Here is a 25,586-nt window from a genome sequence, read left to right on the forward strand (position 1 = left end):
GAAGTTAAAGGATCTGCTGGTTATGTGTTGGTACCAGATACCACAAGACATTTAGATGCCTTGCCGGATACGAGCTGTTTTGACTGCAAGTGGAGGACCAACATCATATTAGGTAGGTGGTCATAATGTTTTGACTCATCAATGTATAATGGTGTATTATAGAAAAGATTAACTTTATACCATGATATCACTAAGTGATCTCCCCAAGGTTGTCTTAGTGACCTGGAGCACTCACAATAATCAGCAATGTCTTCTCTAGCAAGCTATTGCTGCTGAGGTAAATCTCAACTGCAGGTGATGGCAAAAACCCCTCTTGAAATAAGGATCTGATAACTGAAGCCTTCTTGTCTAACTTCCAAACCATGGAAAGCATAGTATTTGCAAAGCCTCTTAAAGCTCATGGGGATTTCAGAATGGCAAGAGTATCAGTTTCCACTTAATAATTCCAAGCAGCAGTAATTCCACAATTAACTGATCCTTAAGATGGCTTCTGACCTAGCATGCTCCTCTTCTTCACACTGAAAGGAATGTTGTTGGTATCTTCTAGAAGGGCCCCATTTCATCAATGCTAAAGATCTGTTTAGATCTTCAGCATTAATGAAACATAGCATTAAATACTGCTCCACAATAGTTAATGCAAACTCACTAATATAAATCCCTGCCAAGTGGATATAAAAAAAAAAATAATAATAATAAAATAAACACACACTTGTATCTGGCCAATTTAACTTTTCAACCTGAATTCCTCAGGCAGCAAGTTTACTCTGGTGGTCCACAACACAGTGACCGAATGCAAACTTCCTGAGCTTCAGAACATTAGTTCTGCCATAATTTGTATTTAAGCACCTTTCGTTTATATCCCATTTCTAGGTGAAATTTCGAATATTGTTCATTTTTGTTATTATTAGTAGTAGTCTTGCAAACAATGCAAGAAGCAAGCTTATACAGAATCAGACAAAAAAAAAATTTCCCATTTTACCTGCCCATAACCTCTAATAGTTTTAGTTATTCCTTGAACTTATTGAAACTACTCACTTTCCACAACATATGGAAATGTGTTCCAACAATCTGCTACCCACTAGTTGAAAGAAAGTATCTACACATCTATCCTGCGACTATCCTTTATCCTTCCTCAATTTGAATCTATGCCTCCTCATGTGTGTGTGTAGTCTGAGCAAGAGGAATGATTCCATCAGCATTTAGCATGCTCAGTGCATTCAAACCCTTAAACACCTTAACCAGATCTCCTTGCAGGTGACTAGTCTCCAGATGTGCAATTTGCAGAACTGAAGTCTTTGCTGGTAGCAACATTACTTTGTTCCACTCACTAATCTGCTTGTATGCAATACTTAATATGTAGCTTCACCACTGCCTTATGCAATCACCTCCTTATTCCTGTATATCATTAAAAAAACCCATGATTAAAAAAACCCTGGGAGCCCGTGTGTACTATAGGAGAACTTCATATCTAACTGCACAATTATCCCAAAGTCTTTTTCATTCTCCAATACCCAAGTGCTGTACTACAATACAGTTGGTACATCAATCTGGGGGTTACTTCTACCCACATGCAATGCCTAACTTTTGTTAAAGTTAAACTTCAATTTTTCTAATTTTAGATACAAATTTACTAACTTTTCTAGAAGCTTGTTGCAGTAACATACCCTGATTACTGTCATTAACCACTATGTGAACCCTCATATAATCTGAAAACTTACACATTAAGCCTGATATATCTTCACCATTATTGTTAATAAATACAGAAAACAAGAATGGGCCCAGCACTGAACCATGGAGCACCCTATTAATAACATTAGTCCAAGAAGAGCAATTCCCATTGATAACCACTCAGTCTTTTCCCACTCAACCATCTCTTTAACTATAGCAGCAGTTTTCCCCTTTAATGCCACACCATCCAATCTGAACAGCACGATTTTTTGTGATGCCACAGTATCATAAGTATATGATGTCAAAATTATTTTTTGCATCCAGTTCTTTGTTACTGCATCATATCAGTATACAATCAGATTACTCAAAAGAAAATTGTCCCTTAATCCAATTCTATTATTTTCTCTGGAACAGAAGCCAAGCTGACAAGTCAGTAATTATTCATATTACCCTTTGATCCTCCTTTGTAAATTGGGGATACATTTGCATAACTCCAATCCATAGTGACAATCCTTGAATTCATGCTAAGTCCTCATAATTATGGCCAAGAGTTTGCTTACGTCCTTACTGCCTCAATTGATATAACCAGATCCCATACACTGAAGGGTACCTTTTTTATTTTAGCTTCAACAATTTCTCTTTCAGTTTTCTCAATTACCTTTTTTTTTTTTTTTTTTGGTAGTTGTTGGCGCATCGGCTTCTGCGGCCATAATGCACCTCAATTACCATAAAATCACTCAGCTCCCTATTAGAATTTACACAATTTCAGCATCTCCATCCCTAAAAATTCTTGATGTGTGAATGTAGATATAAAATACCTTTCAGTCTGTCAGCAATATAAGCAGGATCATCAACAGTTAAACTATTCATACCTAGTGGATCATTATTTAAAAAAATTTGTCGCATTTCTTGAATCCCATCGTATCCTAGCCAACTACTGAATATTGATACAGCTAGAAGCTTAGCAAAAATTCACAGATACATATAGCTGACTTCAACTAAGTTAAGTACATCTCCTCTGATATACTTAACTTAGTAAGTCAGAGGACTGTTACAGTGTTCGCATAAAGCAGAAATAATTTCTAGAAAATTCTGGAAAATTTATTATTTTCTGAAATTTTATAGAATGACATAAGTGTTCAAGTTATTTTTTATTTCTATAATGAAATAAAAAATAACTAAAAAAATCCCAGTGGACAAAAGTATAATTCATCCTTTTCCTTGTAGTGTTACATAAGTAACACTACATATGCCAGATCTCAGATAGGCCAGACAGGCTGTACTTGCTACCTGGAAGTCAAAAACGCTGATGGAACTGATATTCGGGTGACACTCAAGTCAAGTGGACCCAATTTCAGCAAAGTCTGGATGGTTTGTGACAGCCAAATCCTCTGCTTGCACCTTCACGATAGTGGGACTGTTAGTAATCCTGGGTATAATCCCCATGCACAAGCACACTGTGGGTGACCACACAGATGTGAACCAATGTAAGCAAGGGTTGAGGTGTGGCACCCATACCACATGGAGGAATGCCGCTCCTCTGTGTTACCAGGCAATACTAGGTGGTAGATGACTCTCATCAACTGGTGCAATACCATCACTTTGCTTATTGGAGGCTTGAAGTGGTGGAACCCATGTTTAGTCTCCAGAGCTAAGTTCCGGTCAACCATTCCCCATCTCTTCCATCATGCAGTAGGACTAATGATTTTTGAGGTTACGATAGACATCATGGCAAGATTCAATCTTCCTTATATTTCGAGGGTACAGCTTTAAAACAGCGTTTTCAGGCCGGCCGCTAGTTAGTACACCAGACCGAACCTATTGGTAACTCTTTAGGCCGCCTCCGGATCAGCTAATGTATAATTTTACTAACTACTCTGCCAGATAGTGCCTGGAGGGAGTCTGAGTAGTGTGTATGCGGGAAGGGGGGCATTGTCAAGGGCACGCTATGTCAAGGATCTGGATATATTCTTACCATGTGTATGCCACATCCAAAAATTTCATTATTTCATAGCATGTCCCCCTCACTTTTTCTTCCTATTGAATACACCAGAATTGTCAAACCAATAGAGTAAGCTTATCACCAAAAAGATCTAAACCTCCCAAAACATTTCTAGTTCATTTCACAAATATACGTGTTCTCAATTCTAATCTCAACAATGTCCATTTCACTTGCTGTCTGCCAAACCCCATGTACTTTTCTGAATCTCAGTTATCGGTTGATTCAACTACTGCTCATCTCAGTTGCCCAAATTATTCGCTGTATGATTCCTTTAGCCTCAAAGGTAGTACTTGTGCATATGTCCATTCCAATATTCCTTTTCAGAGACTTGGTAATTTGAAATCTCCTCTTTTTGATCTTCTCTAGCTTAAAATCTCCCTACCTCATTGTGTCAAATTCATCTGTTGTCTCTACCTTTCTCTCAACTCCACTAAACACTTGGAGCTCTTTGACTTCCTCTCTTAGCAACTTGACTTCCTCTCTTAGCAACTTGACTTCTCCAGTCCAACTTTCCTAATGGTGAGGTAATTTTCCCTGATGATTTTAATGTTCAAAACTCCAGCTGGCTTCCATTTTCTAATCACACCGACCCAGCTGGTCAAGATGTTGAGAATTTTGAAATTACTAATGACCTTCCACAGATTGTTCATTTACCTACAAGAATACCAGACTAACCATACAGCCAACACTTTTGATATTTTTCTTTCGTTACTTTTCTTCCAAACAGCTGTTTGCTCTGTACAAATCGTAAATCTGCCCTACCATGGAATATTGTTTCCACATCTGGAACAGTGCCTCCAAAACCTCTCTCTCTCAGGCTTCTAGATTCCATTCAGAAGAGGGCAGTTAGGTTAATTAATGACTCATCTCTAACTGAGTCTCTCCACTCGCTGTCTCATAGAAGTACTGTTTCTGCTGCATGCCTTTTCTACAGATACTTTCATGGGCACTGTTCTTCTGAATTGGCTTTTATAATTCCTGCTCTCTTTCAAAACAGTCCGAACATGTACCGCCACCAGACAACATCCATTTACTGTCCAACTTCAAACTCACAGACCAACTTTTCATCTTCCTCATTTAAGATTGTTTTCTGGAACAACTTTCCTTCATATGTCTTTCCTGAAAATTATAGTTTAGAGAAGTTCAAGTCTAACCCAAGCACGGCACTAAGTACTATAGGTACTAATAGCTCTCGTGTTTGGAGTTTTCATAAAAAAAAAAAAAAAAAAGTAAAGCAGTCTTTCCTACTTTTCTATACCAGAAACCTTTTTTGTAATCTGCCTTAGCTTGCCAAACTTCCTTTCTAACCTGATTGCAGACTAGTTTATATGTACTGTATGCTTCATTATCACCTGATAATTTATATGCATCCCATGCATTTTTCTTCACTGGTACAGGTCTCATCAATTCATCTGACATCCATATAGGTCTGTCTTGAACAGTAAGCATTGAACTCTTTGTGGTATAAAAGCCTAGTAGCTTCTATTATTACATCCCTGAATGCTTCCCATTTAGAATTTACTGTTGGTAACTTCATCAGTTGGTCACACTGCACAGAATTTAAAAACTGTCTGAGACCACTGTAGTCACCTTTATGAATGCAAAAGCCTTTACCCTTGACAGTAGTTATTATTATTAGCCATATGGGGAGAGAGAGAGAGAGAGAGAGAGAGAGAGAGAGAGAGAGAGAGAGAGAGAGAGAGAGAGAGAGAGAGAGAGACCAAAAAGGAGAAGAATGATGATATCCAGCTCAGGACCCTGGGTGTGCCAAGTCCATGCTCACCAGATGTGAGCCTCTGGTACATCTTTAAGTCCAAAATCAATGCAGTGTGATCACTGCCGCCTATGCCTTTTGGCATAGGTGGCAGGTAAAAGACCCACCTAGTGGGTCTTTTACCTGCGGATTCCTAATGCACTGCTCATAATCAGATCAAGAATACAGCTTGCTTCTCTAACATGCTGGTGTAGAAAACAGTCATCTAATAAATCCACAAAAGTCTTGCTACTGTGAGAATGACCAACCCACAAGTTTTGCTCCCCAGTACCTTAAAACCTATATATGACCCCCCTCCTCCCTCCGAGATGTCTAGTCTCCAAGGTGATTAAACCCACTTAGTCATAGTCATAGTCTCACCCATATGGATGCCCATTTGCTATTCTCAACTGATGAGTCAATGACCTTAGAATCTTTCACAAAGCTCAATGTCTTTCTTTATTGATGGCTGCAAGGCATTACCTATTACATATTGAATAAATACAATTTTAATATAAAATAAGAATATGCCAATTGTATGGCATGCCAAGTAAGCGGTGAATAGCAAATAAACAAGAAACAAAGAAGGGGGTGTAAGACATAATATCTTACAAATTAAAGAAAAAGAAATATATAAAATTTTATTATAACAATTTCGGGGTTGGTGTCCCCCAAACTTGAAGGTTAATTCTAAGTGAAGCTTCTGGTACAATGATACACATTACAAATCACAAATACTGCTTAAGACAGTGGGTCTCACGCTAATGGAATTTAATTAAGTGGAGGCTATAATTAATCTAAGAACAAATATACCATGAAAACAAACATTAGAAAGAGACACATGATCAGGGCCCACTCCCTGAAAGAGCAAGCGAAGATAGTGAGACGGAACAGTGGGGGGTCAATTGATGGAATGGCTAGGGACGGACTGCTCGAGAGACTACAATAGGGGTACCAGGTGTAAGCAGTTTTTGTTTACTGCGCACAGAGTGGGGGTGGTCATTTTATAATAAGGTGAGACAAATCAAGTAAATGGATGCAGATGTATTCTGGATGGTTCTGGAAAGATTCTAAACTTCTGGATGTACAAAGAAAGTTTGAGAAATTTCTGGAAACCGGAAGTCTTCTCTACACCGGAAGGAGCCCGACCTTTTCCTATTGCACGTCATGTGCAATAGGCAAATGAGAATGGTGATGATGGGAAGATAAAAATGATTGGTTGAGGAAAGGAGGGGCGTTACAAAATTTTGAGAAATAAAAAGAGAAGAGCGCGCAAAAAGAGGGGTGATGAAAGTTTTTTTCGGAGAGGTAGGCTAGGGAAGCAGTCCCCAGAAGTGATTCACCAGTAGGACCAATTATGGTGAGTTGGCTAAACCCTGATAGTTTAAGTAAAGTATAGATAGGTTACAGTAAAGGGAACTTTCTCGAGATGGAACATAGAAGTCCGAAAGCATCCACTGAGAGGTATATTTAGAAGGAGGATGGCAAGAGATAATGCTCACGGAAGAACACCGGACAGCCCTGCAGTCTACAGAGAGACATAAAGTAAAGGGAAGCGACTCCTACTGAATGATCTGGCACAGCAAAGAAAGTTATGATACCAGGAATGATCGGCGAAGTGGATAGTATCCCTGGCAGATGTTAGCAGTTCCGAAGCTGAAGGAGAGCGATCTCAGACTGATGGTGGACCCCAGTGCAGAGCGGAGAGTCACAGGCCAAACATTTTATTAGTGGGAGGATTCAAATCCCAGAAGTAAGTAACCAAACAGCTTATGTACCTCTATATATTTGCAAAGGACTGTAGGGAAGATTAGGAAATTTTAACTGAGATTGTGAGAGCACTTCCAGTAAACTCAGTGCATGTTCTATAGTTGAGTAAGGAAATATTTTTGAACTAGTTTAACGAAGGATTGTTTATAGTTATGGTATATTTACTGATTAATTAATGGAGGGAAAGTAATCATTTTGGACGGGTTAACTTATAGAGCAGGTAGAGTTGTATGTTAACATGAATAACGTTCCAGTAATAGGGGAGAGGCGCTGCTAGCCACAGATAGCCGAGATTTATTTACCTATTTATTTTCCTTGAAAATCCAAGGGTGAGACAGAACCATTATAATTTAAATGGTAGCTTTATTACTGTTAAGGTGAGATTTGTCCAGAGAAACTTATCATTCGAACAGTTGGCTCAAGAAGAAGAGCGAAGGATTAAAAGAAAGAAATGTGTAATAACAGTAGAAATAAATGTGATTGTTTTAATGGAAAAATAATATATATATATATATATATATATATATATATACACACACACGCAAGAGGGTGTTACTATCCCAACAGCAAGAAGAAGAAGATGACATATAGAAGAGCCTAATGACCAGAATCGTAGTCCATGCCATGTACTAATATCAAATAAATAATGTGTAATGATTTGCTAAATAATCTATATTTGCATATATGTTAATAAACAAATTGTATATAATGCATATGAGTTGTGTCAGTCATTTTGAACACAGAGCCTAGAGTTATGTTATTGCTATTTTGGTTTTTATGAGCATTAGCAACTAAGGCCATATTGCTCCGGGATATGCGGTGGTCATTCCCTGACCTTTCCGATCCTCCGTATTTGGTGGTGACGGGCTCGAACCCCGGTCTAATCAAGAAGCATGTGCTACGCACTGCTGCTCCTTCCCACCCGGGTACGGAGGCGCCAGGGCCTAGAGTCCAGGTGAGGAATATAACATTACTGAAAACCCCCCGAAATCTAGAATCTTCTGGGAGTTAACAAGCCAGGTGTTATGTGGGAGGGGACAAAAAGGGGGGCATAGTAGAGTTCAGTGTAGAATTGATTAAACTAGACAGAGAATACAGGAGGAAAGGAAAATAAATATAAAATTTAAATAGTATAAACTATAAAAATTAAAGGCAAATTAAAATAAACAACAAACATCCTCCCACCCCACAGGGGGAAATAAATCAAGATAAAGGGTGTCGCAAAAGGATGAGCTCCTAAAATAATTTAGAAAGAATGCCAATTAATTCAAATTTAGCAGCACTCTCCTGTTGGCACAAAGTCCAAATTACATGGTCAAATTTCATTATAAATAGATTGTTGGTTTAGGGATTTATTAGGCACATTGGCAACTATGGCCATAGTGCACCAACTATATATAGATATGAAACCAAAGACAACAATGTGACCAATAGGATTAAACCATGAAATATGACTTTAAAATAATTTAGAAAGAATGCCAATTAATAAAAAATGCTAAATAATGTAATTTTACAAATATATCAATTAATTCAAATTTACCAGTGTCCCCTTGATGGCAGCAGGTCTAAATTACAGAAGTATCACTACAGGTGTAGACAAAAACCAACCACCATAACAAGACCAACAGATTAAAAACAAAAATAAAATAGACTGAATATTGTACCCCATCTCGTTGGGAGGCCACAAGGCCAACAATGGCCAGGGTATAACTTCATTTTTAACATTAAACAAATCAATGCTCTGCCAACCCGACAGATACTAATCCACCTGCCAATACAATAGATTTGAATAATGGTAGCCCTTATGCAGTGCAAAATTATGCTAGAACAGATCAGAGCACTTGCTGATCTGTTCAGATCTGTAACAGAATAACAGTTAAATAAGAGTACATTCATAAGAAATTGAACTATAATTGAACAGTAAAGAACAGAAGAATAGTAAGTGTCAAAAACATAAATTTCACTTCAAAACCACTCTAATAACACTTTCTATATTTTGGAATGTAAAAAAGTTTCAGTTATTAACCATGAATTGACAATTATTTTTCGGAATTTTTTTTTGAGTTGCGCCTGTTATGTGTGGGTGACCACTGCCAGGTTAATTTAAATTAATCAACCACTTCATAATCATGGAAAATTCAACCTCAAATTTTCTTTATCCATCTTGAGATTGTTGAAAATACTCTTAGCCTTATAAATAAATTTAATTCAATAATAACTTCATATTCAGCAAAAAATCTCTGTTCTTAAACATTTGCATCAGGGTCTGCTAATTTGGCAATATCATTATATAGATACTCCCCAACTTATGTAAGAGTTGTGTTCCGCAGAACTCTATGCAAGTCGAATTTTACTTAAGTCGGAATTTCCCTAAATGCTTATGCAGCACTCAACTATGCTTGCCGATTTGTTTAGAGAAAAAAGAAATGTTTGACAAACATGTAAATAGAATTATTTATTCAATTTTTTTATCTCATGCATAGGAAAAATTAAGAAAGTGTGCAATTACAAAAATTATAAAATTACAAAAAAAGAGAGGGGGGGCAGGCAATGTCAGCAAGTTTTACCTTTCAAGCATTGTTGCCAGAATCAACGTCTCCAGCTGATAAGTACACCACTGCTTATCTGCTGGAGGGGTTTTTTCCAACACATCACAAAATTTCTCTGCTGCTGGAGAATTGGCACTGGCAACTTCACTCATACTTTAACATCATGGAAACCAGTGCAATGCTTGAACCTATTAAACCACCTGCTGCATGCCACTAACTTGGCTTTCGGTTCACCATACTTATCCTCAACATCTTCATAAATACTTGTTGCTTTTGCTTGAATGGCCATTAGACTCAGAGATACTCACTTCTGAATCTGATTTTTCAACCATATTATTAATAGCTTTTCCATCTTCTATATAGCACCTGAACACTGTTTAAGATCACTGTTGATAAATGCATTTAAGATCACTGTTGACAAATGCATTTAAGATCACTATTGATCTTAAATGCTTCGATCCTTTAACATGTTCTTTTACACAAGTACTGTCCTTTAAAATAGTATTCACTGTTGAAGCAGCAAGACCTAATTCCCGTGCAATAGATGACAAAATTTGTCCTGCTTCTTAGTTAATCATCTTCATCTTTAAACAATTTTCCTAGCACTGCCACTACTTGCACTTTCCATTGGCTGCTTTCCCTTCATCATTGTAATAAGTAAACAGAAATGAAAAGAAGATTCTGCAAATTTATTTATGATTTTTATATGATTGAAGATTTCAGTGAAGGGGAAACACATTTCATCATAATAATGTAAAAACCCACACAATTCCAGTTATCAGGATTATTGCAAATGAATAAGATCGAGTTTACTACCCGTTTATAATTAGATGCACTAACAGAAAAGCCCAATAAACCAGAAAGCTCAATTTGTTTTTATTTATTTAGTGCAGATTGTTTTTATTATTATTTAGTCGTGACCTCCAGAAATGTGCTTTAGAAAAATATCGACAAAGGCATTCAAAAACCGATTCTTATAATGGTTATAACAATGAAAGGGTAGTGCAATTTCCATTATAAAAACATCCTTTTAGAGAGATAAATAGCTTAGTTATATAGCGAAAATTAACTTCCAAGGTATTGGAATGAATTACCAACAAAACAATGTGTTATTGGGTTCACATTGCGATATTTTCAAAATATACCTCCAATTATTCCTACGGGATGCAAAATAAGTTTCCACGATTTTTTTTAAGTTTGCACCGGCTGGCAAAAACTTACAAAGTCGAATTTATGTAAGTCGGGAAATGCCTGTATTTGTTTATCAGCTATAACTGTTCTTACTGTTGTGGGCAGTATTTCACATTCATACCATAATCACAACAAATGCTCATTTGCTAGTTTCCAAATGCAGTAAGTCATTATTTTCAATTTTTGTTTCTAAAGTTGTTCCCTTGGCTTCTAACTTTCTTATTTGACTTTACAGAATAGGCACCAAATTTACTGCAAAAATAAAGTAAATAACAAAAAATCAGCAAAGAACTGGCTCGCTGCCAATTGCATGTCTTATTAATTTATTTTTTTTAAAACCTCTCACAAGAGGTATACCTGGTAGACTGATAGGAAATTACATATATGACAAGTGAAGCAGGTATTGACATGATGGATAAGAAGACAGGGAAGTTGACAGATATCAAAGGCCTACTGTACTATTGACTATAGAATATACAGCTCAATAATTTTTAAGTATGTAGCTGAAAAATCCAGAGTATTACTCACCAGAAAATGATGTCATGTAATTTTCAGAGAAAAACACTTTGGTTCATTATTTTCACCTCCTCATTGCAACAAAAAAAGTGAGAAGACTTGCTCATCAACAATAAGATGTCATTTTTGCACCTGGTTAGAAAGATCCTTTATGAATATATAGACATTATAAGAAAATCTTAACTGCATTTCACTATTATAAGAGTACAAAATCATTATAAATGTAAAACACAAAACAGATTTAGTAAATAGAACATAATAACTTAATCAGAAAAAGCCAGAGGCCCTGATAATCTCAAAACTAATGTAGCATATAAAATTTATAAGAAATATGAAATTCTGTTTACTTCAAATATATAAAATTGTGCATTACAAGTTTCAAATATTAACATCTCTTTGTGCACACAATAACTGGATATCCAGATCCCTCCTGTTAGGCTTACTACACCAATGGAAGAATTCTTACTTATAGCCTCAAGAAAGGAAAGGAAAGGAAAAATATTAAATTAAATTTAAAAAAAAAATTAATATAGTGAGATGACATATGAATGATATCACTTTTTTCTTTTAAAAAAGAAAGTGATATAGTGAGAAGACATATGAATGATATTATGTAGTATCAATTATAGTACTGTTATACAATGACATACACACGATTTAGTAGTAGTCAACTATAAAATTCCACAGAAGTACAGTTATATTAGAATCCATAAGTGTTTTATCAAGTCCATGAACTATAAATATATAGCAATTCCCTAGATGATAATTTTACTTCCCAAAACACTGTTGTATATATATTTTCCTATGTAAATTTGTTAATGTTTATCCTCCAATCTTTAATCATATGGTTGTCTCATTAGTAATAATACTGTTTTTGTTTTTTTTTTGCTTCCCTTATTCATTATGTTATGTTATCCTTTCATGTAAATCCCTGGCTTGTAGCCATGAAGGGTGTTGTCTACAGCAATTACCTTGTGTACAATATAAAGAGTTCTTCAATACAAACATAAAACATGACATCATAACGTAATAGTATCACATAATACATAATGTAATATAAAACAGCACAGTAAGTACTGTTGATAAGCAACCCAGATATGGTTTATCTATACTTGTATTACACTACATTATATTATAATTGTACCTAGGTCTCGTGCAGCATCCATAAATTGAGATTAGAATCATGGCTCAGACTAGAACAGCAAAGAAAAATGCTCAAAGCAACAGGAATGCTTTGGTAAAAGAACTGCTGATGGTAGTTCTTTTACAAATCAAGGATTTGTTATGCGTTCTGCTTGTTGTCTCTTTGCAAAACTATATTTATGCAGACATGATACAGCCAAAGAGAGGGTGTGTGCACGCACACAGTTTGTAAGGATCATGAGGAGTGAGGAGGTTAAATGCAAATTTAGCATTCTGATGGTCTTATGTGAGGGCTTGAAGAACATAGTTGATACCCTTGAAGGAATAAAAGATAAGAGACCACCAAGCAATCAGCTGCTCATGATCAAGCAACAGACAATGCAACAACATCCTCAACAGCAGGGATCTCTGTTCCCACAGGAGGTAGCAATCATCAGTGACTCAACTGTCAGAGAAATTTGAAATATACTGTGTAAAAAGATAGGAGGAACAGGACCAAGGTATGTCTGCCAGGGGTAAGGGTAGATGACATTGCAGAGCAGTTATCTTTTAAAGACACAAATGGTGATACGTTGTTAGTTAGTTATTTGGAGCATTAGCAACTAAGGCCATATTGCTCCGGGATATGCGGTGGTCATTCCCTGACCTTTCCCCAATCTCCGTATTTGGTGGTGACGGGCTCGAACCCCGGTCTAATCAAGAAGCGTGTGCTACGTACTGCTGCTCCTTCCCACCTGGCTACGGAGGCGCAATGGTGATACCGTTGTTCATGTTGACACTGATGATATTAAAGAGATCTGAGGCCTTACTTAACAAGTACATTCCATTTTAACCTCCATTCGCCGAATCCGCTACCGAGGCCATAGCCTATCCGCGGTGATGTCAGAGAATGGGATTTTCCTAACTTTTAGAATTCAATTTTGTTAGTAAATAAATAAATAATAACCCAACAATAAACAATTCCTATCCTGGCCACTTAGTCTCATGCAAGGAGAATCAACTTTGATTTTCTATCCATTGATCCTAATTGGATGAGTTGATATCCCTGCCACTTGGAGGCGTGCCACTACTACCCAGCAATCTAAATCTTCTTTTAAAAACTTCCGCAACGTACTTATTAAAATAAGTAAATACCCTTTTGTCAGTGAACATGACATGGAGTCTCTCTTTCTCCAGATAGCCAACTGATAGTTCCAATTCCAATCTCAAGTCAACATAATAGTTGCAGTCAAGCATAACATGCTCAGATGTTTCTAACTCTCCACATTTACACAACCCATTGTCTTTGAGACCAAGTTGAGAGAGTCTCAATGCCAGTCCATGTCCAGTTATCAAAAACGTAGAACACAGACCAAACTGTTGCCACACCTTTCTTTTAACATCAATTATATTAATTCTAGGCAAAAACATAAAGGTCTAACGTCCTTTTTCAGATGTTTCCCATTCTGTTTGCCATCTTACTTTAACTTCTTCTAAAACTCTATTCTTTTCGCTTTTAACATCTGCTCTTGTATAAATTTTATCTGGTTCTGGACAAGTTCTTATTCTTACTATCGTCTTCCTGATATTTCGCTTAGTAAGATATCCTACTCCAGCTATTAATACTACATACTGGACTGGCAACCTACCTGATATTACCTGTAAGGCTTCTGTGGACACCGTCCGACATGCCCGAGTAATCCCTAGTAATGCAAATCTTTGTGCCTGTACTGGGTGTTTTTGAATAACCTTATTTCCAATTCTATGAACCCAAGCCCCGGCAGCATAACATATTATAGGTGAAAATAAACAATCATATAATAGATTGAGGCCTGTACCTTTTATACCCCAATCTCTTCTAATCACCCTCCGGAGCTTGGCATACAAGGTTTTAATTTTAACTTTTAGATATTTAACGTGTTCTGTAAAGAACAAACGTTCTTCAATCATTAAACCAAGATATTTTGTTACTTGTGCATATCGAACGGCACTCCCCATCAGCCGCACAGTAGGAGCTCTATTCATGCTTAGTCTTCCCTTAAGCAGCATCTGAACCGTCTTTTCCTTTGAAACCTGCAATTTATGTTTCCTTGTCCATACTTCTAACGTTCTCAAAACTTCTTCTGCTTTACTTTCTATGTATAAGATAATATTTAAAATAATTAAATGCACTTGGCATAATACTTTAAGAATTTAATATCTATATAATATCGGTGTTTAGATACACCATAGACACTCTTAAAAAACTACAAAGTAGTTGTTGTGGGCATCATTTGCTCTTTCTCATATTGTGCTCTGCCTTAATTATTTTAAATATTATCTTATACACCTTTTGGCATCTCTCATATTGTGCGATTAACTTCACAACTGGGTCGTCATGTCTGCAATACTAGGGTACCTGCCCACCCACTGATGATAGGCCAATAGCCTTGAAACATGTCTGGGTGGTGGTACTCACTGAGAATAAGTAACAATAGTCTTCTCTATTAGTGAAGCGTTACTTATTTGAGGTAGTGCAGTATCATGGCAACTCGTCATGAAGGCAGAGCACAATATGAGAAAGAGCAAATGATGCCCACAACAACTACTTTGTAGTTTTTTAAGAGTGTCTATGGTGTATCTAAACACCGATATTATATAAAAGATTACTATACAAACTGGAGCAGTGTGGCATTAAGGGCAAGATACTGCTATGAATAAAGGGACAGTTGAGCAGGAGAAGGCAGGGAGTTATCAATTGGCATGGCTCTTCTTGGACTAATGTTTTTAGTATAGTTCCCAGAGTTCAGTACTGGGCCCATTATTGCTTTCTATATTTATTAATGATACTGATGAAGGCATACCTGGCTTAACGTCCAAGTTTGTAAATAATATAAAGGTTGACAGGGCAGTTAATGACAGTATGCTACTGCAACAGAATCTAGAAAAGTTAGGCAGATGAATTGAGAAATGGCAATTGAAATTTAACTTTGACAAATGTAAGGTACTGCACATGGATATCAGTAACCCCAGATTGAAGTATCAACTGTATAGTTCCACACTCAGGATAGTGGAGAATGAAAAAGACTTGGAGGTAATTGTGTAATCAGATATGAAGTTCTATGAGTAGTGCACACAGGTTGCCCACGGGGTTTTGTCAATGATACACAGCAATTTTGCCAGTAGGAATATGAAGATGATTACACATTGTACAAAGCAATGGTTAGGCCACATCTTGAGTACTACATTAAGTTCTGGAAGCCCAATGTAGGACGCAGAGAACAACAAAAAGATTAGTGAGATGAATGAAAAATGGTAAAAAGCTTTATTTCTGCAAACTGAATTGTCTGGAAACTAGGTGAGAAGATCTGACTGAATTGCATAAGGCTTTGAATGAATTTAGTAAGTTCAATGATGATGCAATCCTGTTTTCTCAGACTACATGTAAGGGGGGTAATTCAAATTAACAAAGGATGGTTGCAGAAATTTGCCTTCAGTCAGCAAGTAGTTGACTTTTGGAACAAATTTCAGTTTGGTGTTGTACACATGGGAAGTTTGAATACATTTAAGTAAGAACTAGAAAAACTATTAGAAATGATGGACGGGTAAAGTGGGAAGTTTTTTTTTTTTTTTTTTTTGGCTGCTACCGTATAAGTTTGCCACTACTCATACTACTACTACTAATGGTCTGCATCTCAGTTCACAAATGAAGAAGCTTTTAGAGATCCGATTAACAAAAGTCTATCTGATATTGATTGGGAATTAAATGACTTCATGGCAACTGAAAGGAAACTGCAAAAGGAACTGCTGCAGCTAAAAGAAAATGAGGCACCTGCTGTTGCTGCTGGAAGCTATCCAATTATATTAAAAGAAATAGAAAAAGAGGTAATCAAAGCTTTAGCTATAACAATGACAGCATGCTTAGGTTCAGGGGAAGACCCTGTGGATTGGGGATGTGCAAAAATGTCTCCAACTCACAATGGTGAAGTCAATAAGTACAGACTTTTAATTTCTATTCCAGTGCCACTGAAAATAATGGATACTAAGATGCAACATCCATTATTTTCTGTGACACAGAATGGGTATATGATGCACAGTCAAAGAACTCGTACAAGACAATCTTGATAGGAATGGAGGTTTAAGGCAATCATAACAAATTTGTTTGGGGGAGATCATGCTGAGCTAATCTGACAAGCTCCTATGAAGTTGTCAAAAAGGAACTAGATACAAGAAATAATTCTTACAGCTAAGATCACACACTTTCATTTCAGTAAGGCATTTGACACTGGTGCCCATGCATGACTGTTTAATGCCAAATTTGAACAATTTGGCATTAAAAGCAAGTTATTATACTGGATACAGAGTGGTTAATTAAAAGCAAGTTATTACATTGTATATAGAGTGGTTGTGGGAGAGGCCTTTGCCCAGCAGTGGGTCAGCAATGGCTAAAAAGCAGAAGTAAAACTTATACAGCCTACAGAATACTGTACCAAGAAGTCGCACTAGTCAATTGCTATCTATGTGTCCTCAGTCATTGGCAGAGATTAAGGCATATTCCCAATGTTGGCTCTGGTCAACCTGTTTTCTACTAAGCATCCTATTACAAAATTAGGAGGGATTGATTTTCTTTTATCCAGAAAATTCATCTGTTGTTTTGAAGAAATAAGTCATTCACACTTTCACAAAATTTTACCTGTCTCTGTTTACATGGTAGGTACAAGTGGTCCTTAAATCAGTTTTGTTTTAGCTGCTGTGCAAGTAACCTTACAGGATCAAAGAGGAAATCTTTGAATGTAGTGTGAAAAAGTGAAAGTGCTTAATAATGTAGATCGGGCATTAAAAAAATAAAAAGGAATTGCTTTAAAATTTGGTATTCCTGCCAGTAGTGTGTTAACCATTCTGAAAAACTGTTTTTTTGAGGAAATGGGACCCAGTCATAAGCATGCAAAATTATGACTTTGTGATGATACAGATGAAGCAGTTTAAGTGGATGAAGTTGATTCAAGATCAAAACATGATGATACCAGGTCCATTAACCCGATTCGCATAAAAGAAAAGGTTACGGAGTGTGCATCTTTTCTAAAGCATAAAACATTCGAAGTCATGTCTGGTTGGCTGGACAAATTTAAAAAGTGCCACGGCTTACTTGAAAAATTTATTTCTGATGAAAGTGGAGTTGCAATGGAGAAAGACTATACCCATTGGAAAGAAACAGTTTTGAAAAAAATTATGGAAGACTACAGGCCCAAAAAACATATTCAACATTGATGAAATTTCTATTTTTTAAATGTTTGATGAGACACTGACTTTTATAGGTGATAAGATAAATGTTTAGGTGGTAAAAATAGTAAGGAGAGAATTACACTTTTGGTTGGTGCAAATATGGCTAGTAATGAAAAAAATGAAGCTTTTGGTAACAGGAAGGAAAATTAAACAATTCTAATGTTTCAAAGGAGTAAAGTCATTAGAATTGAACTACAACAAAAAATCTTGGATAACAAGTAAAAAATTTGCTTATTGGAGGCTTGAAGTGGTGAAACCCATGTTTAGTCTCTAGAGCAAAGTTTCCGGCATCCCCCATACTTTTCCTTCAACCCATGCACGGTACTAAGTACTATAGGTTTTGATACCTTTCGTTTTTGGGGTTTTCATAAAAAAAAATCTTTGAGCAGTGAATTTTAAATTTCGATAGAAAGATGACGAAAGAAAAAGAAAAATCACGTTGACTGTCGACAACTGCCTTGCCCATCGTCACTCAGTAATTTCGAAACTTACAAGTGTGAAGCTTATTTTCTTCCCTCCAAATACCTTATCTAAACTGCAGCCAATGGGCCAAGGATTTGAAAATACACTACCTAAGGCACATACCGAAAAAATTTATACAGAAAACAGAAACCAACCAACCTACAGATTCTGTTACAGATTTGTGGATGTGCACATCAGAGTTTGCAAAAGTATGGAGTCAAGATATCCAAGTGACTCCAACATTTTGGAGTGTGTTTAAAGAACTAGTGAAAATATCGACGAGTTGGATGAAAATGAGGGCAATATTAAACCTTCCAAACAAGAATTATTGGCAGCATTTGAAACTCTGCATCAAAGCCATCAGTGGGAAGAAAATGTAACAGAAAATATATTTGAGTATTTAAACAAATGCAAACTTTTTTTATGAACAGTGTACAGTAGAATTCGCATATAACAAAAAAATAACCAAATATTTTACAACATAATTCTTAAATGTGTAGTAATACATTGTGTGCATCACATAAGTAATAATTTCTTAATAAATAAATAATAATAAATAAATTTTCTGTTTATACTCCGGGACGACCAAACGGTCAGAGGAGTTCACAAGATAAACAGAATACAAGAAACAGCACCGTATTCAGTAGTCACGGGCTTGAACCCCGGCCACTCAAGGCACGTGTACTTATGCACCCGCGCGCCTGACCACTAGGCTACGGCGGCCTACTATGTATGTATGTATGTATTAATATGTATGTATGTATATATATATATTAATAAATTAATTCTTTTAAAACAATTATGCTGATAGTTAAGAAACAAAATCTAAGCAAGTGTATCCAGTTGACATAGATGGACAGTGCAATGTTCAGTCAGTTTGGTGTAACATAAGCACTGGGAAAGCAAAAATGAGGGTAGGAGTTTGTTATAGGCCTAATGACTGATGAGTACAATGAACAATTATACAGAGAAATAGAGTGGGCTAGTAAATCAGAGGTCTTATAATTGGGGATTTTAACTTCCCAGATATAGACTGGAACTTGTGGATTGGTCACTCGCACACTAGCAAGGCTTTTGTGGATTTACTGGTTGATTGTTTTCTATAGCAGCATGTTAGAGAGGCAACAAGAGGGAGTAACACTCTTGATCTGATTAACAGCAGATCTGATTATCAGCAATCTTGATCTGATTATCAGCAGATAATCAGATCAAGATTATCTGATTATCCTGATGTGATTATTCATGCATTAAAAATTTACAGATAAAGGAACCACTAGGAGGCAGTGATCACAGTATACTGATGTAGGATTTACTTAAAGATGTAACTACCATCAAGGGTAAAGGGAAGGGATTTTGCTTTCATAAAGGCAACTACAGTGGTCTCAGTGATTTTTTAAGTTCTATACAGTGGGACCAACTGATAATGTTACCAACAGCAAATTCTAAATGGGAAGCATTGAAGGAAGTAATTTTGGAAGCTACTAGGCTTTTTGTTCCAACTAAGAAACATTGCTCTAGGTTTAGGCCCAAATGGATGTCAGATGAACTAATGGGACTGGTGGCAGAGAAGGAAAATGCATGAGATACACATAAATTGTCAGGTGACACAGAAGCCTATGATAGATACAAGCTAGTCTATAATCAAATCACAAAGGAGGTTAGGCAAGCAAGGGCAGATTATGAAAAATCTTTGGCAAAGGCTACAAAGCAAAACAGTAGACTTCTTTACTTATGTAAACTCTAAAAGGAAGCGGATGAATCAGGTTGGTCCACTCAATATCAATGGTTTGACTGTAGATGATCATTCTCAAATAGCTGCCGAACTAAATGAGTATTTTGCACCTACATTCACACATGAGGAATTATTCAAGGAGGAGAGGGCCAGATGTTTATCAAACTCTAACAGGGAGTTAAATGATTTTGTAATAACTGAGTGCAAAGTGAAAGAGAAATTGTTGAAGTTAAACATAAGAAAGGCACCTGGGGTAGATGGGATCTATCCAGTTATATTAAAGGTGGCAAAGTAAGTAAGCAAACCCTTAGCCATAATTATGAGAGCATCTTGGACCCAAGGGAGTCACACGGACTGGAGATGTGCAAATGTATCTCCAATTCAAAAGGAGATCAAAGGATGACACGAGTAATTAGAGTCCTGTTATTTTGACTTCTGTTCCAGGGAAAATAATGGAGTCATTGATTAAAGAAGCATTGCAGGATCATCTAGACAAAACAGCAGTAATAATTCAGACACAGCGTGGGTTTGTCAAGGGGAAGTCTTGTCTGACCAATTTGATTGGATACTATGACGTGGTCACAAAGGAACTTGATGCCAAAAATAATTTTGATATTGTATACTTGGATTTCAGGAAAGCTTTTGATAATGTTGCACAGCATAATTCAAATAGCAGAAGACTACTATAGAGAATTATACAAGAAGCGAGGGAATGATACCAGCAGTGGGGAACATGGATTGCAAAGTAGCAGCACATACGACATACCCGATATTCTTCCTGATGAGGTAGAACATGCAATGAAGAAAATGAAGAATCGGAAAGCCCCAGGGGAAGATGAAGTTACTGTAGAGTTGTTAAAATTGGGAGGAAGAGACATAACACAAAAACTGGCAAGGCTCTTCACAAAGTGCATTAGAAAAGGTGTGATGCCTAAGCAGTGGAATAATGCAATCATAGTTTTGCTGCATAAGAAAGGAGATAAATCAGAAATTGGAAATTATAGACCAATTAGCTTGTTATCCCATATCTACAAGTTGTTCACAAGGGTCATTACTAACAGATTAGAAAGAATACTTGAGGAGAATCAACCGAAAGAGCAAGGTGGCTTTAGGACAGGATTCTCAACTATGGATCACCTTCACGTAATATCACAGCTAATGGAGAAAGCAAATGAATATAAAACACCATTATGCCTGGCGTTTGTGGATTATGAAAAGGCGTTTGACTCCATACAGCATAAGGCAATGTTCCGGGCACTGGAAATACAAGGCATAGATACTCAATATATTATGATTTTGAAGAAAATATATGAGAGTGCTACATCCTTTATTAGACTAGACAAAGACAGTAGCAAATTTAAAATCGAGAAAGGAGTTCGACAAGGAGACACAATATCTCTGAAGCTGTTTACTGCTGCCCTTGAGGAAGCTTTCAGAAGATTAGACTGGTCGCAGAAAGGAGTCAATGTGAACGGAGAGTACCTAAACCATTACGATTTGCAGATGACATTGTGGTCATAAGCCACGATCCCAAAGAATTAGAGGAAAATCTTAATCAGTTATGCACAGTTAGTAAGGATTTTGGACTAAAGATGAATATGGCTAAAACAAAAGTAATGATGAACAAGTATGCCACGGAAAGGGAAATAATGATTGAAGGAGCAGTAATTGAAAAGGTGGAGTCATATACTTATCTGGGACAAGTTATTAGCTGTAATAATGATAAATGGCTGGAAGTCAAGAGAAGAATAAATTTTGGATGGATAGCATTCAGGAAATATAGTCACATACTGAAGAGCAATATCCCAGTTTGTCTGAAACGTAAAATAATGAATCAATGTATACTCCCCACCATGACTTATGGAAGTGAAACTTGGGCACTCACCAAAAGAATGGAAGAGAAGCTAAGAACTACACAGCGAAGAATGGAACGAATTATATTGGGAATCAGACTGTTAGATAAGAAGAGAAACACATGGATTAGGCAGCAAACTCAAGTAAAGGACATTCTTATCAAAACTAAAGAACTAAAATGGTCTTGGGCAGGACACATAGCTCGAAGACATGATGACAGATGGACTAAGAAAATAACAGAATGGTACCCAAGAGGAGCTAGAAGAAAACCTGGAAGACAAAGGCGGAGATGGATAGATGAAATTCATGAGTTTTTGAGTAGTAAATGGATGGCCAGTGCTCAAAACAGAAGGAACTGGAAAGTTGCTGGAGAGGCCTTCATCCTGCAGTGGATTGAAAATGGCTGATGATGATGATGATGATGAATGTTGCACATATTGGAGCAGTATGGCATTAAGGGCAAGTTGCTACAATAGATAAAAAGATGGTTGAGTGGGAGAAGATAGTGGTAATCAATGGATACTGCTTTACGTGAACTAATGTTATTAGTGGTGTCCCTCAAGGTTCGGTGTTATTATTATTATCAGCCATATGGTGCAAGAAAGCTTGAGGCTTATGCTGCACCAGCCAAAAAAAAAAAAAAAATTTCCCTATTACCTTGAGAGAGAGAGAGAGAGAGAGAGAGAGAGAGAAGTAGAAAGGAATCACCAAAAAAGAGAAGAATGATGATATCCAGCTCAGGACTCTGGGTGTGCCAAGCCCATACTCACCAGATGTGAGCCCCTGGGGGTTGGGCCCATCATTGTTTTGTATATTTATCAATGATATTGATGAAGGTATATCAAGCTTAATGTCAAAGTTAGCAGATGATACCAAGGTTGGCAGGGTTGTTAATAACAGTAATGACAGTATGCTGCTACAACAGGATCTGGAAAAGTTGGGCAGATGAGCTGAGAAGTGGCAACTGAAGTTTAACACTGACAAATGCAAAGTACTGCATATGGGTAGCAGTAACCCCAGAGAAATGTACCAACTGGGAGGTGTTACACTCGGAATAGCGGAGAATGAAAGAGACCTGGGGGCAATTGTGCAGTCACATATGAAGTTTTCTGATCAGTGCAGACAGGCTGTCAGAGTAGGTCATGGGGGGGTTTTGTCAATGATATACAGGAATTTTGCAAGCAGGAATAAGGAGGTGATTATCCCCTTGTATAAGGCAATGGTCAGGCCACACCTTAAGTACTGCGTACAGGTCTGGAAGCCTAATTTTGGGAAGGATGTAGAGATGCTAGAACCAGTACAGAGAAGGGAACAACAAGGTGCTCATTGAAGCTTCTGGAGACTAGGCACCTGCAAGATCTGATTGAGGTGTATGGATTGAGCAGGCCCAATGCTGAATGGATTCTTCCTCTTGCTCAGATTACAACCCTGAGGGGGCATAGATTCAAACTGAGTAAAGACAGTTGTAGAATAGATGTGCGGAAGTTTGCCTTTAGCCAGCAGATAGTTGATTGCTGGAACAAAATTCCACGTGTTGTTGTTGAAGTTGATAGCTTAAAGAAATTCAAGGCAGAACTAAACAAACATTTGGAACGAATGGATCAGTGAAATGAGAAGTTTTTTTTTTTTTTTTTTTTTGGGCTGATGCTGCATAAGCTTGCTTTCTTGCATCATGTGCCTCTACTAATGCTAAAAAACAGTATGAAAACAAAAATAAAAAGTAGGAGTGTGTTAATGGCCTAATTAATGTGATGAGTATAACAAAAAACTATACAGAGAAATAGTGGGTCAGTAAATCAGAATGTCTTATAATGTCAGATATTAAATTTTTAGTTACTGAAGGACCCTTTTCATTGGTCACTCGCACACTAGCAAGACTTTTGTGGATTTATTGGATGACCGTTTTTTTACAGCAGCATGTTAAAGAAGCAACAAGAGGAAATCATACTGTTGATCTGATCATCAGCAGAGATTTTTCATGCATTAAGAACCTGCAATTAAAAGACCCTCTGGGTGGCAGTGATCACAGACTGATGATGTTACCAACAGCATATTCTAAATGGGAACCATTCAGGGGAATAATTGTACAAGCTACTAAACTTTTCATACCAAATAGGAAATATTCTTCCAGGCTTAGACTTAAATGGATGTCAGATGAACTATTAAGACATATGGCAAAGAAAAAAATTGCATGGGATGCATATAAATTAACAAGTGATACAGAGGGGTATGGTAGATATAAATTAGTCTGTAATCAAGTCACAAAGGAGGCTAGGCAAGCTAAGACATTACTAAGTCTTTAGCAAAGAATGCTAAGAAAAGCAACAAAGGCTTCTTAATTTATATTACGGTAAAAGGAAGGGGTTGAATCACATTGATGCACTTGAATTGATGCACCTGATCCTCCTTAGGTTGCTAACAAACTGAATAGGTATTCTGCATTCACATATGAGTCTGAAAGTTGTAGCATCTGGAGATTAGGCACCTGAGAGGTGATCTGACTGAGTGTACAAAGCCTTGAATGGTTTGAGTAGACTCAATGCTGATGGGATACTTCTGTTTGCTCAGATTAAGAACCTGAGGGGGCACAGATTCAAATTGGGGAGAGAAAGTTGTAGAATAGATGTACGGGTAGTTGATTGCTGAAACAGCCTTCCATCTGTTGTTATGGAAGTTGATAGCTTAAATAAATTTAAGGCTGAACTAGACAAACATTTGGAGTGACCAGACAGGTGAAATGGGAAGGTTTTGGTTTTTTTTTTTTTTGGCTGATGCTGTATAAGCTTGCTTTCTTACATCATATGCCTCAACTAATACTAAAGCTAAACTGAGATAATTTTTGCAATTTTAGTTTAATTTTTAATAGGGAAGTTTTTAGATGTAATTCATTACTACTAAAATAAGCAATAGTGAATACCAAAATAGATATTTTTATTATTTAAATTTTTACTTTACCTTACTTTACCTTAACTTATGGTTCAACTGGAAAAGCATGCATAAGATGTCACAGCATGTCATGACTGATGAGGGAACTGTTACTGACAATTCACCTGTCAGTTACAGCCTTTTCCTTCTACTCACTGCTGCATGTATGCAGAACTTTCTCTAGCTGATGACAATTCCTTTTTATGTGATAAATGCAGGGAGTGTGACGATCTTAAATTTAATACAGTACACTATATACAAAACTAAGTCTCTGAGAACGAGTAGATGCTCTAGAGGAAATATGAACTGGAGGCTTAACAAAGACCCAAGTGTCTGATACTAAAACAAGCAACACCATCCAGCTTTCAGTACAAAATGATTTGGTTCCAAGGGAGGTATTCTTATTGGAGATTCAACTATAATAGATACAGCAAAACCACAGTATGTCTGGGTCATTCCATGCAAGTGGCCTAGGGGTCCCTGCTCGACCATCTTCAATTTTGTTGAAACTTGGTGTGGAAGTTTAAAAGGTTTCAAATAAAGCTGTGCAAAATTTCAGTTCAAAATATAGTATGCTTGAGGCACCAGCACCTTTTTTGTGGAGGTCACTTGTGTTATGCAGAATAAATCACAAAAAAATTTCAAAGTTTTAAGTGTTACTGTTGCACAACGGTGAGAGGTAGTACTCTGAAACTTGGTATACCTAGTTAACTTTTTGGAGAGAATGAAAAACTTTTGGTGTTCAGCCTCAAAAATCTTAACATTTTTTACAATGCAGTC

The 25,586-nt window shown here is 36.9% G+C and overlaps 1 protein-coding gene across 4 annotated transcripts in view; it reads right to left on the reverse strand.

Moving 5' to 3' along the window:
- ebi (transducin beta like ebi) overlaps positions 1-25,586 on the reverse strand; it is a 307,663-nt gene that overhangs the window by 260,488 nt on the left and 21,589 nt on the right. For all 4 annotated transcript variants that reach the window (XM_090381672.1, XM_090381699.1, XM_090381689.1 and 1 more), the window contains exon 2: positions 11,462-11,581. The gene's annotated coding sequence lies outside the window, so the exon portion shown is untranslated. The remainder of the gene's footprint in view (positions 1-11,461; positions 11,582-25,586) is intronic.

The sequence above is a fragment of the Mastigoproctus giganteus genome, chromosome 1 (assembly GCF_048544385.1).
Source record: "Mastigoproctus giganteus isolate SK-2022 chromosome 1, ASM4854438v1, whole genome shotgun sequence".
Taxonomy (NCBI): domain Eukaryota; kingdom Metazoa; phylum Arthropoda; class Arachnida; order Uropygi; family Thelyphonidae; genus Mastigoproctus; species Mastigoproctus giganteus.